The sequence below is a fragment of the Ursus maritimus genome, unplaced genomic scaffold (assembly GCF_017311325.1).
Source record: "Ursus maritimus isolate PB19 unplaced genomic scaffold, ASM1731132v1 scaffold_80, whole genome shotgun sequence".
In the NCBI taxonomy this organism is placed as follows: Eukaryota; Metazoa; Chordata; class Mammalia; order Carnivora; family Ursidae; genus Ursus; species Ursus maritimus.
In genome coordinates, this window is record NW_024426997.1 from 50663 (window position 1) to 62738 (window position 12076).

Consider the following 12076-nt stretch of genomic DNA (forward strand, 5'->3'; position numbering starts at 1 on the left):
ATGGTAATAGGACAAGTGATGTAGGGCAGCCTGAGTGGGCAACCAGTTGGTTGGGGGCCAACTCGTGATTTTGCCTCTTGATTTCGGCTCTGGTCATGGTCTTGGGTCATGGGATCAAGTCCTGCCAACTGGCTCCACACTCAGAGCACAAGTCAGCTTGAGGTTCTGTCTCTTCCTCTGCCCCTCCCCCCACTCACAAAATCTCTCTCGCTCTCTCTCTCTAAATAGATAAATATAATCTTTTTTTTAAGATTTTATTTATTTATTTGACAGAGAGAGACAGCCAGCAAGAGAGGGAACATGAGCAGGGGGGGTGGGAGAGGAAGAAGCAGGCTCCAGTGGAGGACCTGATGTGGGGCTCGATCCCAGGATGCTGGGATCACGCCCTGAGCTGAAGGCAGATGCTTAACGACTGTAAATAGATAAATAAAATCTTTAAAAAATAAAAAAGAAATGTGATATAGCCACGTAATCCAATGTTTCTTGGGTCCTTCTTGTAGATTAGTAATAGTCAAGTGCCTTTCTTGATCAGAGGAATTGCTCCATATGAAATACACTGATAGACTCTCCAATATTATAAACCTTCCATTGTATTCTTGGTGGCTGCTTCTGTAAGGCTATTATGGAACCATGTATCACAGCTCTTCACTCAGGAAATGAGTGGGTGAGCACTGGCATGCTGCTGGGGCCAACTGCTCTGTCCCAGGGAACCCTGAGGGGGCTGCACAAATTGAGAGCATATCTCCTGGCTGGGTTTGCCAACACTTGCCAAACAAACCCAGATAAATTCATGGCAAGAGAAGCCAATAACTCAAGAGACAAGGGTTTGGAAAAGAGGGAAAAATTTAGTTCGGTTGCCTGAGGCTGGGTGAGGTGGTAATCTCCAGCCTTACAATAGACCTCTCTGCCTGAAAGATGGACACCTAGAGTTTTCTAGGAGATGTTTAGGGGAGTACCTGCAAGAGAGCAGGCAAGGAGCACATGATCACGGAGGGAGTCAGTATGTGTTTAGTCTCTGATCATGCCAGGGAAGAGGACCTGTGGGGGGCGGTCTTCTACTCATTCCATTGCTATGAGATAGGGCTTTTTTTTTTTTAAGATTTTATTTATTTATTCGACAGAGATAGAGACAGCCAGCGAGAGAGGGAACACAAGCAGGGGGAGTGGGAGAGGAAGAAGCAGGCTCATAGCGGAGGAGCCTGATGTGGGGCTTGATCCCACAACACCGGGATCACGCCCTGAGCTGAAGGCAGACGCTTAACCGCTGTGCCAACCCAGGCGCCCCAAGATAGGGTTTTTTTGGTCTGGAGGTTGGAATGGTTCAGTCATTGTCAATGCCTCAAGGTAGTGCAATAAGAGATAACTGTTGGGGTCTAGAGTTGAGCAAGAAGGCTTGCTAATGAGAATTAGCAAATCCTAGCACTGAATAGGTGTCAGTTCCATTGAATTCCCATTTTTAGACCATTGGGGCTTCTAGAAGGAGTCCAGTATAACCCATTGCTGTTTCTGTGCAGGCCCTCATCTTCAGAGAAATCTGCTTACAATCATCGTCAGAAGATTTATCCCTATGGACACTAAGTTAAGTCCAGTGTTCGGACTAATGGCTTCAGTGGGTGAGAGGTATGCCCACATTTTCTCTGTTTGTATGTTTCCATGTCATTTTATTTCCTTATTCCCAATAGCTGGTTCAGGAATCCCGAAAGCATCTGACAAAAACCTTAGCATTCCAATCTCCTGCTTTAGTACCACCTTTTTTGGGTGGTTTCTACATGACTTGTCTTAATCTTCCTCGAGTTCCCATAAATGTGTGCATGACTGAATGCTTGATGTGAGAGTGGTTTTATTTTCCAATTACCTATGGCCAATTTACTTGCCTTAAATTTACTTTATTTAAATTTACTTTACTTAAATTATCACATTCCAGTACCTTTAAATAATATTATACCATTTCACATATGGCATACCGAACTTCTCTACCCTCTTAACTCCTTTGTACTATATTGTCATGTCATACTTTTATTTGTACATATTATAAATGTAATAAATTATCATTACAGCTTCATTTAACATTTCTGCTGGACATGAAGTATTTAATCTTATTTGCTCAAAATGTCTTTATTTCAACTTTAAGTTTAAGATAATTTTGGTATAGAACTCTACTTTGAGAACGTTCTTTTCGTATTTTAAAGATAGGGTGCATAGTTTCTGAAAAAAAGTCTAGAATTGTCAATTTATTTTTCTTCTGTATATAATCTATCTTTTTCCCTCTAACAGATGTTAAGATGTTACAAATTGCTCATTTTCAGCATTTATTATATTTCTTGAAGTGATTTTTTTCTTTTTTCCTGACGCATTCAAACCTAATTTTTTCTGTGAATTTGTACTTTTCATTAGAATTTTTTGAACATTATTTCTTCAAATATTTTTTCTGTCATCCCTGAATCTAGTACCGTATGTGTTAGATCATTTGATAATTTTTATAGGACACTGAGGTTCTGTTAATTTTTCCACAATTTTTTTTGGCTTTTGCTTTAGCTTTAGCTTAAATGGCTTCTATTTTCTATCTAGGGATTTTTGTTGTTGATACTCTTTTGTGTTTGAAATGGAATTTCTCAGTTTCTTTCTTTTTTTTTTAAAAGATTTTATTTATTTATTTATTTGACAGAGAGAGAGAGACATCCAGCTAGAGAGGGAACACAAGCAGGGGGAGTGAGAGAGGGAGAAGCAGGCTCCAGTGGAGCAGGGAGCCTGATGTGGGGCTCAGTTCCAGGACCCTGGGATCACACCCTGAGCTGAAGGCAGATGCTTAATGACTGAGCCACCCAGATGCCCCTCTCAGTTTCTGTATCATATTTTACAGCCCTAAAATTTCCATTTGACTCTTTTTTAATATCTTTTCTTTCATATTTATGTTTTCCTATAATTTCCTGATTATTTAATAAGATCTGTTTTTAGAATCTTTAAAATTTCATCATCCAAGTGTTTTTTTAATATGGTTTTCCTGGCTATTTTTTTCTCTTGGTTATCTGAACTGTTCCTGCAATTTTTATTAATATTTTATATTTGAAATTTTACATTTAAATTTTTATACTTAATAATTACATATGTATGTTTGTATTTATTATTACTCAAATTGGATATATCAGTGGTTCTCAATGAAGGGGATTTGGTAATATCTGGGGATATTTTGAGGTGTCACATGTAAGGACTACTACTACTGGCATGTAATGGATAGAGGCCAGGAATGCACCTAAATATCAACGCTTGAGGCAGTCTCCCACAAAAGAGAATCATCGAGGCTAAAATGTCAATAATGCCAAGATTGAGAAACCCTACCATATATTAGGAATATTACATTATTGCATTTTTTTGTATATTTTCAAAATAACAACATTGTTGGAAATATGTATTTGAAATGTTTTCTCTGGGATAAGTCACCTTTTAATTTTCTTTTTTTTAAGTTTTTATTTAAATTCCAATTAGTTAACATACAGTGTAATATTAGTTTCAGGTATACAATATAGTGATTCAACACTTCCATACAACACCTATTGGTCATCACAACAAGAGCCCTCCTTAATCCCCATCATCTATTTCACCCATCCCCCCACCCACCTCTCCTCTGGTGACTATCAGTTTGTTCTCTATGATTCAGAGTTTCTTGGTTTGTCTCTCTCTCTTGGCAAGTACTCATAAGCTTTAGACACAAAGAGGTAAGTAGATACTTCACAATAGGAAATATTCAAAAAGTTAATAACCATATGAAAAGATATGTTACATCATGAATAATCAGGGAAATAATAATTAAGCCACAATGAGGATTCCAATGTATCTTTAAAAATTGCTAAAGTTAAAAAGGCTTCAGAATACCAAAGTCTTGTAAGAATGTAGAACAACCAGAACTCTTCACATTGCTGGTGGGAGTGGAAATCAGTACAACCACATTGCACCTCTCTAACACTTTCCAAAAGACATGCCTACCCTATGATCCAGTAATTCTACTCCAAAGTATACCTCTAAGACAAATGAGTGATTATGCCCATAAGAAATATGCAAGAATGACTACAGAAGCTTTGGAAATAATACAGGAACCCCATTAATAAATATGTTATTTTCTTAAGTGTCTGAGCTACAATTGTATGAAGTCATCAATGGGTGAAGTATTCAATTCAGAGATGACAAAAATAAAGTAGTTTTAGATATTGTTGACCAAGCTGTTCCCTGAAATAATAGCAAAATTAGACAAAGTAGTTGGTTGTATAGGGCATAGGCCATTTGTTGACTTCATAAACACAGGAAGTCCGATGTGAGAAAGAAGAAATTAGTCGGCTATTGCTGATTAAGAGATCAAATAAAGAAGCAAATTGCTTTCATTTTAACCATGAAGTACTCTGGCACAATGCAGTACCAACAGAGCTAACAAACCCAAAAGGAACTAATTATAGAGGAAAATTATAAAGATATCAGAGAGATGTGACTCTTAGGAACCAGTTATTTCCATTAAATGGTACTCTTCACCTTTATTCAGATGATACGATTAATGAAAGAGATTTTTATTCAGATGATAGGATCAGTGAAAGAGATTTTTGTGACCGTCAAAGTTTTATAAGAAGTTTTCTATTTATCTCATGTTTCTAAATTCTTCTTACTTTGGACTTCGGAAAATTCAAAGTTATACACATTTTAAAGAGACACTCAGTTTGTATGGCTGTGTCTGCTCATAGAAATATGGTTATATTATTTGGTTGATAATGCCTTCTTTCTGTCTCTTTTTTATGTTCAATTAATCAACATATAGTACATCATTAGTTTTTCATAAAGTTTTCAACGATTCATTAGTTGTGTATAATACCCCGTGCTCATCACAACATATGCCCTCCTTAAGACCCATCACCTAGTTATCCCATCCCCCACACCCCCACCCTTCTGTAAACCTCAGTTTGTTTCTGGGAGTCCAGAGTCTCTCATGGTTTTTCTCCCTCTCTGATTTATTCCCATTCAGTTTTCTGTCTCTTTTTTATGGGGACAAGCTATACACTAATGAGAGATGCTGAATAATCTGGCTTGCCAAATGTATGGCTTTAATTGCTGAGGGAATTCATTTACAGGATGCAAGGTTTTCCCAGAGTCATTATTGACAAAGTTCTCATGTTGTTTTCTGTGATTTCAAAATAAAAGGGAGTTCTCCTTCATTAGAGTGGGGACACACAAAAGGAACATGGAAGAAAAGTGGGGGCAAGTGAAAGAACTCCTGAGTCTCAGTGACTTTCAGTCACAACTCCCAAAGAAAGAATAAGGTACGGAGAAGAAAAGTTGAAGGTTTCCATTTCACTGAATAAATTGTTTACTTAAAAAACTTCCAATTTCAAATGTAGAACATGTTTAATACATAATGGTTGTGATAAATCAGGAAATCTAGAAAAATATATACCAGATATATAATTATACCACCCAAAGTAAAGCACAAAAACACTTTGATGTGTGTGACCTTGAGGTATATTTTATTGAAATTAAATTCTTTTTCATATATTCAACCATTATTTATATATTTTCTTAAACTTTTTAAAAAGATTTTATTTGTTTATTTGACAGAGAGAGAGACAGCCAGTGAGAGAGGGAACACAAGCAGGGGAAGTGGGAGAGGGAGAAGCAGGCTCCCAGCAGAGGAGCCTGATGTGGGGCTCGATCCCAGAATGCCGGGATCACGCCCTGAGCTGAAGGCAGACGCTCAACAACTGAGCCACCCAGGTACCCCTTCTTAAACATTTTGTATTTTACCTTAGCTTATTTTTATATAGGGCTCTTGAAATTTTCCATATCAACTTATAAGAATTTGATATTAAGGACATATATATTTGGTTGGCTACTTTTCTCCAGTTGCCTCTTAGAATTTTTAATATGTTTTTGAGGTAATAGAGAGCTTGCTCATCTTCACTGAATAAAATCTATTAACCTTAACTTCTGTGGTTTCTGCCTTTGTCGTGACCATAACCCAATATTATAAAATACAACAAAGTATGTTATTCACTTACATATTTCTCTCTCTCCTTTATTGCTTGAACTATTATTTATATATTTAAAGTTTTAAAATTCATTTTTATTTAAGACTGTGTAGCTCATCCAGCCTATTTATTCCTGAGTAACTGACTTTATCCTAAACAATGTATATTTATAGGACTCTTTTACTAAAATCTCAGGTTTCTTACATCTGTTTATTAATCTATCTATTCTTTGGAAGGTGAAGTATCATTTCATTAACTTTCTAACACATTTTAAAATCAATAGATTTGTCTATTTTTCTTTTCAAGAACTGTCCTGGAAATTCTCAGAGGACACTGTGGAAGGGCTGGTGGAAAAAGAGGGCAGAAGACATCTTCTCCCCTTTATCGGTGAGTTGCTTTGTCACAAGTGGATATAGGACATAAAATGTATTTCCAGTCCTGGCTATCTGTAATAGATTGCCAAATCCATAATATCACCTTTAGTGCTGCTGTGACTATAAACGTTTTAGGTAGTAGATGATAAACCAGCATAGCCTGTTACTATCACAAGCTGCAAGTTACACATTATTTTTTAAGGTCCTTTACAGCTATATGTAACATAAATGATTTTCTGATTTGAAGCCCCTAAATACCAACTATATTTTGGGGAACATTTATCCAGGGCTAGAATCTAATTCAACTTTATGAAATTTTACAGAACTTGACTTATAAAAATTGGACTCTGCATTAACCCTATAAGCTAATATACCCAGAGGTAAGCACTCTTGATACATTAATGCATCTATGTTTCTCTGAGATTTCTATGAAATTTGTGCATGGGTATGTAATTTTCCATAAAATGTTATAATAATCTATTTAAAATATGACATTTTAAAATTTAATAATACATCTTACAAATATCTCCATATGAGCACATATAAATTTCCATTTTAAATCATTTCATTAATGATGGGCTTTGGAGGAGTTTTCCAATTTTTGGTTATTAAAGACAATAGTACCAAGAGCACTCGACTATTTTTCTTTGAAAACTTACGCTATAAATCACAGAACTGAAGGTTCTTTTTTTTTAGATTTTATTTATTTATTTGAGAGAGAGAGAGAGAAAGAGCACAAGTAGATAGAGCAGCAGGCAGAAGGAGAGGGAGAAGCAGGCTCCCCGCTGAGCAGAGAGCCTGATGTGGGGCTTGATTCCAGGACTCTGGGATCATGACTTGAGCCGAAGGCAGTCGCTTCACTAACTGAGCCACCCAGGCACCCTCTGAAGCCTCTTTTTTTAAAATATTGCAAAACCTAAATAAAAAAAGTGCCAAATTTCCTCCAAAAAATATTGTGCCAAAATACAAACTACCATTCTTACCAAAATTGAATTTATTGTTTTAATGTGATGGATAAAATCATGTACTTTGTTATTTTTACCTGCATTTCTTTAATGATGAATAGGGTTGAATACTTATGTGTTTAAAGATGTTTGTAGTTCTACTTCTGTGAATTGCCAACCCAAATGATTTCTCCACTTTTCCACGTTTTCTTAACCTTTTCTTACTAATTACACATAACAGCTCTTTGTTTCATTTGTTGAAAATATATTCTCATCTCTTATTTTATGTTTACTCTTTTTACTTTTTCACTTTCAGAACGTCAACTCTGAGTCTTTACTTCATGGATTCTAATTTTTACATATCAAAAATGTTTTGTCAGCATCATTATATTAAAATTTTTACCTGTGTTTGCTTTTATTCATTTTGTAGTTTTATTTGTACAAAGATAAATCTTTTACATCTCTGAAGTTGATTTTCCAGTGAAAAATGAGGCTGGGAATCTGATCTCCTCAGCCCTGATCACAAATTATTTGCCCCATTATCATTTACTGAATATTTTCCTTATTGACTCAAAATTCTACTTCCGTTATATATCACAGTTAAATATGAGTATATACGTAGGTCTGGACAATACTTTCTATTATATGTTGCTTTTCTCCTCTGTTGGGTCCTCATTCTTTGAAATGCAGTAGCCCTATAAAGCTGTGGAGTAAGTAGTGCATGAAGGCAAACAGCACTATGTCACTTGCAGAGTCACATGTCGAAAAGGCAGGATTTGGTAGGAAAACGCACAAGTAAAACTTTAGCAAGGTTCTTCTCTTCTTCCATCATTTCATGGAGAAGCATACAGTGGCTGAGTCACGGCTGCATGCAGTCTTATAATGTGTCCTGGGAAGGTGATCTCGCCTGCTCCCCCATCCACCTTTCAAGCAGGCAAACCACAAAACAAACTCAGAAGGAAAAATTAAAATGTCAAACTCTAGAAGTTAAGCGATATGAATTTTGAAGTTAGCTTTTTTGGAGACTATAATAAAGCCAACTGCTGGCATTTATTGATATTGTAGAATCTGCTCTCAGGAAGAGCCTCTTTTCTAAGAAGGACCACCAGCACCCATTATCTTATTTCAGTGCAATTCTCCTGGCTCAACAGGGAACAGTTCTGCTTGTCTCACCACACATGTGTTTTACTATGTGGCTTATGGCTGTCATCATCAAGTAGAGCTTTTCTGATATTTTCCATTAAATTGGTTTATTTTTAGGTTCTTGAGCCAACATCAAACTCTCTTATTATATAGCTTTATAGTAGATTTTGATATATTTTGGTATAAATCCTCTAGTTTTGTTCTTCAAAATTATATTGGCTTGTCTTGGCCTTTTGCCTTTTTTTTTTTTAAAGATTTTATTTATTTATTCAACAGAGATAGAGACAGCCAGTGAGAGAGGGAACACAAGCAGGGAGAGTGGGAGAGGAAGAAGCAGGCTCATAGCAGAGGAGCCTGATGTGGGGCTCGATCCCTTAACGCCGGGATCACGCCCTGAGCTGAAGGCAGACGCTTAACCGCTGTGCCACCCAGGCACCCCTACCTTTTGCCTTTTGATATACATTTTAGAATAAACTTGATGATTTCCCAAAGTCACTAGGATTCACACAGGGAGTAGGTTGAATATATACATCAGTTTAAAGAAAACTGACGTATTTACAATTCATGAACCTAATATATCTCTCCATTTATTAGATGTCTATTTTGTTGTCATTTTAAAATTATTTGTTGTTTATATCTTTAATATCATTAATTAGAGATTTCCTACTATTGAATCATTTTTGCATTCCTACAGTAATAGCGGTTAGAATGAGAGCTAACAAAACACCAAGATTTGTAAGGAAGTGGTTGTGTAAATTTGTACAACCCTTTGTTGAGAATTTGACATTATTAGGTTAGTTGAAAATGACCTAGTAATTCTACTTCTGGTTATATAATCTTCAAAAATCCTTTCACATGTAAATAAACTTGTAGATATACATTAAATGCACCATTAAAAAAAAACCTGGAGTATACTTGACACATAATAGTATATTAGTTTCAGGTATTCAACATAGTGATTCCACAAATCTATACATCATGCTATGCTCACCTCAGGCATAGCTACCATCTGGAAGCGTACAACCCTATTACCACACCATTGACTATAGGCCCTGTAGTATACCTTTTATTTCCCCATGACTTATTCATTCCATAACTGGAATCCCAGTTGTGTCCCCCACTCCCCTTCACTCATTTTGCTCACCCTCCCCCCCAACACCCTCAACCATCAGAGTGCTCTTTTATATGTGGAATCTAAAAAACAAAACAAATCAATAAAGAAACAAAAAGCAGAATCCAACCTACAAATACAGAGAACAAACATTTTTATAATAGCAATTCCTCAGTAAAAATAAAATTTTTTTGCAGAATTTTGTTGATAGGATATCATTCATTCATTTTTTATAAGCCACACACAAAATCGTAAGATGATGAGTGAAATTTACCTATGCCAGGTTTTGTTTTATTTAAAATTGTGAAGCAAATGATGAAAATACAAATATTTATTAATTCTAAATAATAGTATGAATATATCAATTATTTTATTCTTATACTTCTCCAATTCTTAAAACATTTCAAAATATTTTAAAACTACATTGTATCTATTTTTATGAATGAGGTCTTCAGTCAGATATAAGCTCTTTTGTGTTTTTTTTCTAATTCTTTCATTTTTTTCAGATGTCACATTTTTTTAAGCCTCAAAAATTTTGTTCTGCTACTGCTATCTCTTCCTTGATACTTTGCTTCAGAATTTCTGGCTGGGAACATTCATGCTTAAATGGACGTCATTCCACATGGGTCTGCTTTAGTCATCTAGAAGCACATGGATCTGTTCCCTATAGATCCCCCTTTGTTTATCAGAACTCTACAATTATACTCTCTTATAAGTGATATGGATGTTATACCAAATCCACTAGGATGTTAGCCGCCTGACAAAGAAAGTAACTTAAGCAAGGCAGTAGGAAGCCAGCAGCAAGCATCCATTTATGCCATACCTTAACACTGTACCTTCCTATCTACTAAATTCATAGGCCTGGGGGTAGAGACTTTACCCCCAGGCAAAGTCAGAGCTCATGGGAGAAGACCAAAACATCTGAGCCTTTCTTCCACCTTATGGAAAAGGAAGTTGAGAAGCCATTTCAATTTGGGCCAGTCATATATTTAAGTGTCTCAAAACTCATAGTGTTTATTATCACTGCTCATCTGACTTTGAGCAGCCACTAGAGAACTGATTCTTAGGTTCTCCATGTTCTATATTCCATCTACTTAATTTCATTTTTCTTGGTCCTGCTTTTCAGTTAGAAAACTACTTCGGCCTCTCCTTCACTGAAATGCAGTGTAGAAATAGATTTCAGGATGGAAGGATCCTCTTCTTTGCCCATGGACAACCAATAAATCTATACCTTATCCTCAAAAGAGGTGGCAAAGAACTTCTCAATTCTTTCACCTATTCAGATACTCACTCTTTTCAAGATGAGTGCAGATATGAGTTAAGTAGTGCCAACTATAATTTTCTTCAAATGTCTTAGTTTATGGCAGAAATTCCTCATAAGTTTTGCTAAGAAATTCTGTCTATTCTTTTTTCAAAAAATTTTGGGTTCAATGTTATTCAACACTTTTGATTCTTTTTGCAAATTTCAGTGGATTTTAGGGAGCAAAGTTAAGTGTATATGTATTTTATCTCTCAACTTTATTCATAGATTTTAACCTATTTTGATTTTGTTTTAGGTAACATTTGCCAACAGTCAAACAAATGGAGAAACAAAATCACTCCATGGTGTCTGAGTTTATTTTACTGGGCCTCACAGAGCTTCGTGAGTTACAGATTTGCTTTTTCTTGTTTTTTTTTTTTCCGTTATCTACATAGCCATTGTATTAGGTAATCTCCTTATTATCTTTATAGTAAAATTGGACCCTCACTTACACTCTCCCATGTACTTCTTACCGGCCAACCTCTCCTTTATTGATATGACCCTGGCCTCCTTTGCTACTCCTAAAATGATCTGTGACCTAATTAGTGAATATAAGGCTATCTCCTATGAAGGGTGCATGGCCCAGATGTTCTTTCTTCACCTTTTAGGTGGAAGTGAGATGATGTTGCTTGTAGTCAGGCAATTGATAGATTCATTGCCATATGCAAACCCCTCCGTTACAAAGCTATCATGAGCCATCATGTTTGCATAGAGGCTTACGCCATGTCGTGGACCACTGGTTTTGTGCACACGATGAGCCAAATGGTGTTCACAGTAACTTTACCATTCTGTGGCCCCAATGTTGTGGATAGCTTTTTTTGTGATCTGCCTCAGGTCATCAGACTTGCTTGTACTGACACATCTTGGAACTATTAGTCATTGCATTCAGTGGTCTACTGTCTTTGTTCTTTTTTTTTTTTAAGATTTTTTATTTATTTATTTGACAGAGATAGAGAGAGCCAGCAAGAGAGGGAACACAGGCAGGGGGAGTGGGAGAGGAAGAAGCAGGCTCATAGCAGAAGAGCCTGATGTGGGGCTCGATCCCACAACACCGGGATCACGCCCTGAGCCAAAGACAGACGCTTAACCGCTGTGCCACCCAGGCGCCCCTACTTTCTTTGTTCTGTTTCATCTTTCTGTTAATCTCCTATAGCATCATTCTGATTACTGTCCGGCATCGCTCCTCCCATGGGTCTTCCAAG

General features: G+C 36.4%; 1 pseudogene; it reads left to right on the forward strand.

Annotated features, from left to right (window-relative positions):
- The first annotated feature begins 10291 nt into the window (after nt 1–10291).
- On the forward strand, nt 10292–11822 carry LOC121101622 (annotated as a pseudogene).
- The last annotated feature ends 254 nt before the right edge of the window (nt 11823–12076 follow it).